Source organism: Capra hircus, chromosome 2, assembly GCF_001704415.2.
Source record: "Capra hircus breed San Clemente chromosome 2, ASM170441v1, whole genome shotgun sequence".
NCBI lineage: Eukaryota > Metazoa > Chordata > Mammalia > Artiodactyla > Bovidae > Capra > Capra hircus.
Window position 1 is genome coordinate 92,198,274 of NC_030809.1, and position 9,671 is coordinate 92,207,944.

Sequence of the window (9,671 nt, forward strand, 5' to 3'; positions counted from 1 at the left end):
AGGCAAGAATACAGGAGTGGGTTACCATGCCCTCCTCCAGGGATCTTCCCAGCCCAGGGATTGAACCTGCATCTCTGGTGGCTCCTGCATTACAGGCAGATTCGAAAGCCCAGCCTAATTTTAGTATTCAGAATTTATTCTAAATGTGTTATTATATGGTCCTAAGATCCTATATTTTTTAATCTTTCTTTTTCTAAAATAAAGAAGAAAATTTTTTAAAATAAAACTGCCTTTGTCTCCTGTCAAGTTGGGGTTCCCTTTTTTTATCCTTTCCACAAACACTGCAGTCTTTGAAGTGAAACATTCCAAGTAGAGATATATCAGGTAGGATTATATTTTCATTTTCAATGTTCAATAATTCTTGAGGATATTGAGCATGAACCAATAGTTTTAGGAAACCAACTCCACAATTATGGCTTCAAACCAACTTGAAAATTCTATCCCTTTCTTGGGCATAATTAATGCGTGCCTTCTAATTCAGTGTGCATGCAGCTTGGTTACTTTTTCCCAAAAGTCTAATTTTGTTCTTACTTTAGTCAAAATCTGTCCTTTCTAGTCAAGGGCAATTGTCAATTCAAGGACATTTCAAAGATTTATATAAAGAACAAGAAACCACATTTGTTGCAGGGATTCATCATGTTGTCCACAAATATATTCGTGTTTTTAATAAGATATTTTATAGATCTTAGATTAGCCATAGAAACAAGATGTCCTAAAAACACTTTTTGGTTTGCTACCAAAAAAGTTATAATAATATCAAATAATACCTCCGTAATGTGCTAAGAGCGACACCTTAGTAGTCATTATAAACCTCATTCGGGTTTTTCTGTACGATGCAGTGGTACAACCCAAATGAATTTTTTGGCCAACCCAGAATTACCTACGCCTGGCTCCACAGGTGTGCAGACAACTGTTGGCTGAACTAACGCACCTGAACAGTCTCAGTCTCTGGAACCTCTCGATTCCACCCACGGGGCCTCAGACACCCCACTAGAAGCCCTGTGGTAATCCTTAAGCCCCTTGAGGAATCTTTCTTGGCGTCTCCCTCCTGCTTTCTTTTGTGAACCTGCTTGTTGCACTCGGTGTCTCTGATCCTGTGTATGTCTCATTCCCAGCATTCTCTGCTGTGTCCCGTCTAACTACCCCTACAGTTAGCAACAAGCAAATTCAGCACTCATGCCAGTTCAACTCTCCGCCAGGCTTGCTCCAGCTTTACTGACAGTGCTGTGTTTCAGATCTTCCTGGACATCAAATTCTGTTACCCTCATATATTAAGTCAGGCCTGGGTCATCAAGCCCCCCACTTAATACGGGAGGGAAATGCAGGGCAGATGTATGAATGTAGGTGTGAACTAGCACATTTAAAACAGTGTATATTATCTCAGTAGTTGGAGTCATCGGATTAGAAGTAAAAGGGAATTCTATAAAGATGATGGGCCCAACTTAGAGAAATAAGGGAAGAAGTTGTAATTATCATAGGGTCAGTATAACACAGGAGGGCACATCCAAGCGTAGGTCTCCCTTCTAGAGGTACCAGCACAATCGCTATAGGAAAAGATCAGTGGCAAGAATTGACTGACGAATTTTTTGAAGCTCCCTCTTACTATTTCTGTTTATTGCTCTACTAGGCTAAATTGCTTTATTTAATAAGTTGAATAATAAGCAGAAGCACCATAAATAGCTTACATGACAAGCAAATGTAGTGGTGGATGACCCTCCGCTTTTTAATGTATTTAAGATTTTTAAATAGAGAATACATTTAGAAATAAGAAGGGAATTCCCTGATGGTCTAGTGGTTAGGACTCTGCGCTTCCACTGCAAGGGGCACTGGTTCGATCCTTGGTCAGGGAACTAATATCGCATAAGCTGCACAGTGAGGCCAAAAAAAAAGAGAAAGAATGTGGAAAACATTTACTTACTTAAAAAAAAAAAACTGTACTCTAAAAGCTGTGGAAATACATTTTATGGTTCTAATTATATGGTACTTCATGAAAATAATGACTCGAAAATATCCAGAAAGCAATCTCCAGAGTATGATAGAGTGATAAACTGAAAGAGGTCTGCTTTCTGAAAACCAGCCAAATAAGTAGGGCTAAAGAGAGAAACTAAAGTAACTAAACTAAAGTAACTAAAGAAAGATAGCTGTTAAGAAGGAATATGATCAGAGGTCATAAACTGTAGTTCATATGTATTTGGAATTATTTTTCAACAGTCTTGCATTATTTCATTTGCCTATAAAAAATCAGTAAAATTAAGCATTATAATCTTCATTTAAAAAAATAAATAGCATATAAAACCATGAAGGAGATCGACAAAGTGATTATACACCTCTTAACTAAATATTTATATATTACAAGTGGGTAAGATTTCTTTGTAGTTTATGAGATACATTGAAGACAATGAGCCTAACTTGACAAAATACACATAATACTGAGGACAATAAAGTTGTGGTACTTTTACCTAGTTTTTAATTTATTGGTCCCATCTAGACATTGAACCCAGGCCCTCTTAGAGAAAGTGCCGAATTCTAACCACTGGACCACCAGGGAATTCACAATATACTTTTTTAAAACCTCAAGCTCAAAGTTAAGTGGTTCCAAAGAAAATTAAAATCAAGTTGTAGCTCTATCCACAATGAGCTGTTAGGAGAAGATAGGGACAATGTTCTTCCAAAAACATCCCCCATGGTCTAAGAGTCAAAACTTAGGTGCTGAAACTATTATCATACAAAATCAAATAAATTGATCTATTCTTTTAAATAACCCTGTATGGTAGTCTTAATCCACTATCAAATTATTATTGTAGGACTAACCGTTAGTCATAAGAGTAAAATCTTCCATATTCCACTTAATATGAAATAACCTTTTTTTCCCCAGATTCATTAGCACATTAGCAGAACCTGGCATTTCACTTATTAGAGAAATGTCAAAATGAAACTCTAAGTGTAACAAATGAATGATTTTACCACTCTAACACTCATCACGTGTTTCCTATTTGTGCCCCCATTAAAATGTTCATGACTTTTGTGTTCATAAAAAGATCTAGAGGTTTAAACAAAGACAAATGAGAAATACATCTCTTTCTTTATCTAGTTTCTAGTTACCAATTTTTAAATTTATGGACTACATCTAGTCTATCTGTAAGTATAAATCATGTTGTGATATTGACTTAGAGCTAAAGAAAGGAAAATATAGTTCCTAAATACTCCACTGTAATCTTGTAGTTGACATTGTTTTTATACGACATTCATGAGGTGTTAATATTTTTTTCGTAATAATCTTTCAGATAGGACTCAGCCAAGTTAAAGGTTAAGATGGCTTCCCAGCTGTACATATAGGACCATGAAAACAAAGTGTTAAAATATTTTTTCATGAATTACCTTAAGGGTCTTAAGAACCTGAAATGAAAATAATATCTACTGTTGCTAAAATATATTGAGTGCTTAGTGTACGCCAGGCACTGTGCAGAATACTTGGTGAGGGTTATCTATTATCTCCTCTCAGTCTTCTAGTAGTTAACTTTATAAATTGCATTTTAAAGATGAGAAGGCGTGCATGCAAGCTTAGTCACCCAGTAATGTCTGACTCTTTGCGACCCTATGGACTATAGCCCACCAGGCTACCTCGGTCCATGGGATTCTCCAGGCATGACATACTGGAGTGGGTTGCAATTTCCTTCTCCAGGGGATCTTCCCGACCCAGGGATCGAACCAATGTCTCCTGCAGGTGACAGGATTCTTTAAGTAGCCAAGCCATCAGAGAAGCCCAAAGATGAGAATACTGAGGCACAAAGAGGCTACTGTAAGATGGAAAATAAAAGATGAGCTTTGAACCCAGGCAGTCTGACTGCAGAGCCTGAATAGCAGAATCAGTGTAGCATAGCGGAAGAATCATTTCAGGCATTGAGGGAGCAAGACAAATGCTTTTGGTATCCTCCCTGATCTCCTTCCTGGGCACTGTACCCATCCCTAGCCAACACGAATATTAGCTGCTACTAGCTCACAGCTGCACCTTTTGGGGAAGGCTTGCTCCTGTCTGACAGGAGATTATTAGGAGACCTGGGAGGCTGCTGTGGTGGCTCCTGGTCATCAGTAGCTATGCAGGTGTGCAGAAGGCCACTGTGCCACACACACACTTTTGCTCTGAGTACTTCATGGAGGGGCAGGAGAGGCTGGGGCTAGACCTCTTCCTGAGCTACATGTTTGTCTGACTTCTTCTCCTGTCCTCTCCGACTACCCTCACTGCTTTATAGTGTCTCAGGAGAGCATTTTCTCAATCAACCAGTTGAATGAATCTGTCTTAGGCTTTGCTTCTCAGGACCTGGCTGAGACACTGCAGAAACTTGTTTTAAAATACCTTTTAAATGGAACTTCCCTGGCAGTCCAGTGGTTAAAACTTCACCTTCCAAGGCAAGGGGTATATGTTTGATCCCTGGCCAGGGAGCTAAGATCCCACATGCCCTGCAACCAAAAAACCAAAACATAAAACAGAAACAATTTTGTAACATATTCAATAAAGCCTTTACAAATGATACACATCAAAATCTTTTTAAAATACCTTTTGGAACCTCTAATGTAAAATAACATGAAAAAGTATGTATATTTAATATATTTTAAAATAAATTAGTCTTTGAGTGAGAAGAAATACCTTTTGGAATTCCATTCTTTTTGTGGGTCTCAGATTTTATAGCAGTCTCTGAGATGGATCTATAATGTAGTCCCTCATTAATTTGATTTCTATTTTATATGTAATCCAGACAACTTGAAAAACTCATTAAGATAAGACATATTCATTACAAATCACATTTCAGTTAGAACATTCAGGGCTTTTTTCCCCAATCAGGCTATTCTGGGCTCTCTGCTCTTCCCTTAGCAGGAAAGGAACCTCTATGCTTTATCCATTTTTCCATCCCACCAGCACCTAGCATGGCTTAGGAGATGCTCAGGGAATGTACTAGATAAAAAGAAAAAATTCTCAGAATGTGTTACGTCATTTTACTGGCACGTTTATGCTCAAGAATATCCTTCTAAGAATCTAATGTAGTTGTTCTCTTTCAGATGGGTGAGATTCACCCAGGGAGCTTGACAAATATGCAAATTGAAAGGCCCATCTCTCCTACCTTCCTTACTCACGATTTTCATTCTCTAGGGCTAAAGTAAGGTTAGGAATTCTCATTTTTAGCAACATCATAGGAGATTTTAATCAAGAGGTTATTGGGCCACATTTTGAGAAACACTCCTTTAAAATACTTAAACATGACATGAAGCTACCTGTTGAAAAGAAAACAACAAGATTTGAGATCTAAAGGACACAACTTTTTCTTACAGTCATGAGCATTCTCTCTTCCCATAGCTGCCATTACAAGGTGTATAGGCCAGGTTAAGGATCTTGGAACGTCTTCAGGCTTGCCAAATTTCACTGCGATGATTTCATTTGTAAACATGAGAACAATGAAAAAAATAATATTTTTGACAAGTTTGATATTTAAATATACATCCAACATCCTAAACAGTGTATCATTAGATGCTTTCTAACATGCTATTTGTACTCCTGGGGCCCGGGTTATCCTACCACACATTAACCACAGTGATTTGTACAGCCTTCAGGCAATTTACCCTTCCAGCTTTCAAAACAAAAATACAGCGATGAATGCTTTTGAAGGGTCTCTGAGGTAAATGAACTCTGCCACCTAGAAAGCGCTAATAAAGTGATGTCTGCTCTGGGATATTGTTGCTGAAACATTATAAATCCATCAGTGACCATGATGATCATGAAAAAGCCAGAGTTTCTGGGCTGTCTCTAAGAAATTAGTTCTCCATCCTGAAAGTCAGTGATTTACAATAAGCTATGTTGTGAGGGACATCTGAAAGGCTTAGGATAAAATCATCCCCAGTTTGTTCACAGTAGCCCTTGCCTTTAGGAACAACCCTAAAAAGACAGTGAGGGGGTTGGCCAGCTGTGGCATTGCTATAATTGCCCTATTAACCCTCATCAATAAATTTGTAGTGGGGTGCCAGGGCATATTTTACTATGTCAGCTGTCACTAAATTTTGAGTCGCTTTGGCTAACATTTCTTCCTAAAACATGATTTGGTAACTTAAGACATGGAAAAGTTTCTCTCCCAGCACTGAGGAATAAACTCCTAATAGCCTGAAACTCCTACCAAATAACAGAATATAAAAACCAGCTACTGAGAGCTCTGCAGAATGAACAAAAGGCAGCAAACATTGAGAGAGAAATTAAAATTTGGAAAACATGGCTAGCCTGGGGTAATTTTTTTGCTTTTTAATAGCTTGGCTCCAGGGGTAACTGCGGATAAAGCATGCTCTGAGCAACTTTCACAGAACTTTCTCACAGAAAGTCAGCCTTCTGTCCTGAGCAGCCAGGGAACAGAACCCAGGGTACTGGGTACACTTCTATTCCCTGAAGTGTGACAACTCAGTAAGTGAGACAAAAATCCCATAAAAGAGAGAGCCTAAGGAGAGGACCCCAAATGCCTGTGTATAAACTCTGCTCAAGGCTGACCTCTGAAGAACAGCTACGTACGGCAGACTGCAAGCAGTTCCCCTAAAAGAGAAGATCTGAACTGAGATGTGAGATTCCAGCCACCCTGGGCAAGAAAGAGCTTGCCATTTAAGTCTAACCCATTAGTATCCTGCCATAACAAAACCTTAGCACACTCTGGAGAAATAGAAAAGAATCCAGAGTCTTGAATTGCACAGTGTAACACTGATAATCCCCAGGATACAATCCAAATTTTCTTGACATTCAAAGTATCAAAGAAATGTAAGAGAAAAGATAATCAATAGAGTATCCCAGATGACCCACTTGTTGGAAATTCCAAAGACTTTGAAGCAGCTATTGTACTATGCTCAGGGAGGTAAAGGAAGATGTTACTGGAATAAAAGGATAAGAAATATCAGCAGAGAAATAGAAACTATAAAAATAAATAGAATAGAAATTCTGGACTGAAGAATTCAACATGTGAGATAAAAATTTCATTGGGTCAACCTAAAGCAGAATGGAAATGACGGGGAAAGAATTAAAGAACTAGGAGACAGGAAAATGGAAATTGTTCAGTCTGAAGAACAGAAAGAAAAAAAGAGTTAAAAATATAAAGAACAGGAATAATATAAAATAATATAACATGTATAATTCATAAATAAAATTTGAAAAAAATTAAAGGGAGAAATAGACAAATCCATAATTATAGCTGGAGATTTTAACACAGAGAGATCTCTCAAACTGATAAGGCAATTGGAAAAAAAATCAGCAAAGACATACTGATTATGAACATTGTTAACCACCTTGACCTAATTGGTGATGTTGAATGTTTATAGTTGAAAAGAAGAAAAGTTTTAAATCAATGACCTAAACTTTAGCCAAAGAAGCCAGAAGAACAAATCTATGTAGAAAACTTAAAAGGCAGTGTGAGGCAGAAAATTTACTAGTTATTATCATTTATGAATTGGAATGCAAAAATTGTAAGACTATTAGCAAATCAAATCCAGGTAAAAAAGATAATGCTTCTTCACAAAACTGGGTTTAACTTCAGGAATACATGGTTTAATTTACCACTTTAACAGTTTAAAGGAGAAAAAAATCATATGGTTATCTTCATACATGCAGAAACTGTATTTGATAGAATATTTATTTGTGATCACACTCTAAGAAAACTAAAAACAGGACTTTCTAAATTTGATAAAGGATGTAAATAAAACATCAAAATTTTATTTGTGGAACAATGAAAGCTTACTCTTGATATCAGGCAAAGGCAAGGATATCCACAATAGCTATTTCATTCAGTAGTATACTGAGTGTCCTAGACAACACAGAAGAGTATAAAGAAAAGGAATAGAGGTGAAAAGGAAGAAACAAAAAGTCCATTTTGCAAGTAATATGATTGCTCCAGAATAATAGAACTCATAGTAATCTATGAATTACTAAAAATAATTTCAAAATATGGCACATGGCTGAATACATCAATATCAGTACATTGCATTTGTATAAACCATAAACAAATGGTTCAAAATGAATTCTTAAAAGTTCGTTATATATATGTATACATCTTAGGTTTGGTATTATATATACACATATAGATTATATAATGTTGCTCAGAGAAAGAATCACTGGTAGGATTATTTAAACACTAGTTTGTTTTTTGTTTTTTTGTTTTTTTTAAATAATAGACAGGTTTTAATTTGTATTAAAACTAAGTGAGGGCGTTGCGGGTAAGCTCGTGTGCGGCGTTGGCGGAGTCGGCATCGGCTGCAGCGGGAGACTTTGGCGCGGTGTCTCACGCCATCTTGCTGGTACAGCCTACCAAGAGGCCAGAAGGCAGGACTTGGGCTGACTATGAATCTGTGAATGAGTGTATGGAAGGTGTTTGTAAAATGTATGAAGAACATCTGAAGAGAATGGATCCCAACAGCCCCTCTGTCACATATGATATCAGTCAGTTGTTTGATTTTATTGATGACCTGGCAGACCTCAGCTGCCTTGTTTACCGAGCTGATACCCAGACATACCAGCCTTAAAGCAAAGATTGGATTAAAGAGAAGATCTACGTACTCCTTCGTCGACAGGCCCAACAGGCTGGGAAATAGTTGAGTTTGGAAGCATTAGGGGAACGGGGGTGGCTTGGAACACAGGTGTGTGCAGTGTTTTGTAGTGGAAGTTTTGTATTATAGTTATCCTGTTTCCATTTTGGTATACCCTAGCAATGAGTAGCCCATGCACCATAGCTAGAGAGCAGCCTCTGTTTGCCTCACTAGAGAAAGCCCACAAACAGCAACAGAGACCCAGCACAGCAAAAAATAAATAGTTCATAAAAAATCTATAAGATAAATTTATAAACCTTATTGGAAAAAACACTTAACTATTACAGAGAAGCTATGTTAATTAATAAAAGACTCATTATTGTAGTGATGTCTTTTCTCCTAAGACTGATCTGTAGATTTAGTAAAATTCCAATCCGTATTTCAAGGGTACTTTTGTTGTTGAATTTGAGCAAACTAATCCGAAACTTTAAATTAGAAGAGCAAAGATAGGTAATAACCAAAGCCCTCTTGAAGAAGATGAATAAAGTGGAGCATTTTAACCTACCAGCTATAAAATGATTTATAAAATTATAGTATTTAGAATGGTGTAGTATTTGCACAGCAACAGGCAAAAAGGCCAATGGGCAGAACTGAGAGCCCAAATATGGATATTTGATGCCTGATTTTATCAAAGAGGGAGGGAGATGAAATTACACCCCCTACCTCTCATCACACACACAAAAATGATGGTTTACAGACCTCATAAAAAAGCAATACAATGAAAATTTTAGAAGACAATATTGGATAATATTTTATACCATTATAGTGGTAAGAGATTTCTTTCTTTTTTTTTAATTTTTATTTTTTAGTTTTTTATTTTTTTAATTTTAAAATCTTTAATTCTTACATGCATTCCCAAACATGAACCCCCCTCCCACCTCCCTCCCCATAACATCTCTGTGGGTCATCCCCATGCACCAGCCCCAAGCATGCTGTATCCTGCGTCAGACAGACTGGCGATTCAATTCTTACATGATAGTATACATGTTAGAATGCCATTCTCCCAAATCATCCCACCCTCTCCCTCTCCCTCTGAGTCCAAAAGTCCGTTATACACATCTGTGTCTTTTTTC

At 37.3% G+C, this 9,671-nt stretch overlaps 1 pseudogene; it reads left to right on the forward strand.

Annotated features, from left to right (window-relative positions):
- Positions 5,644–8,655, forward strand: LOC102170920 (annotated as a pseudogene).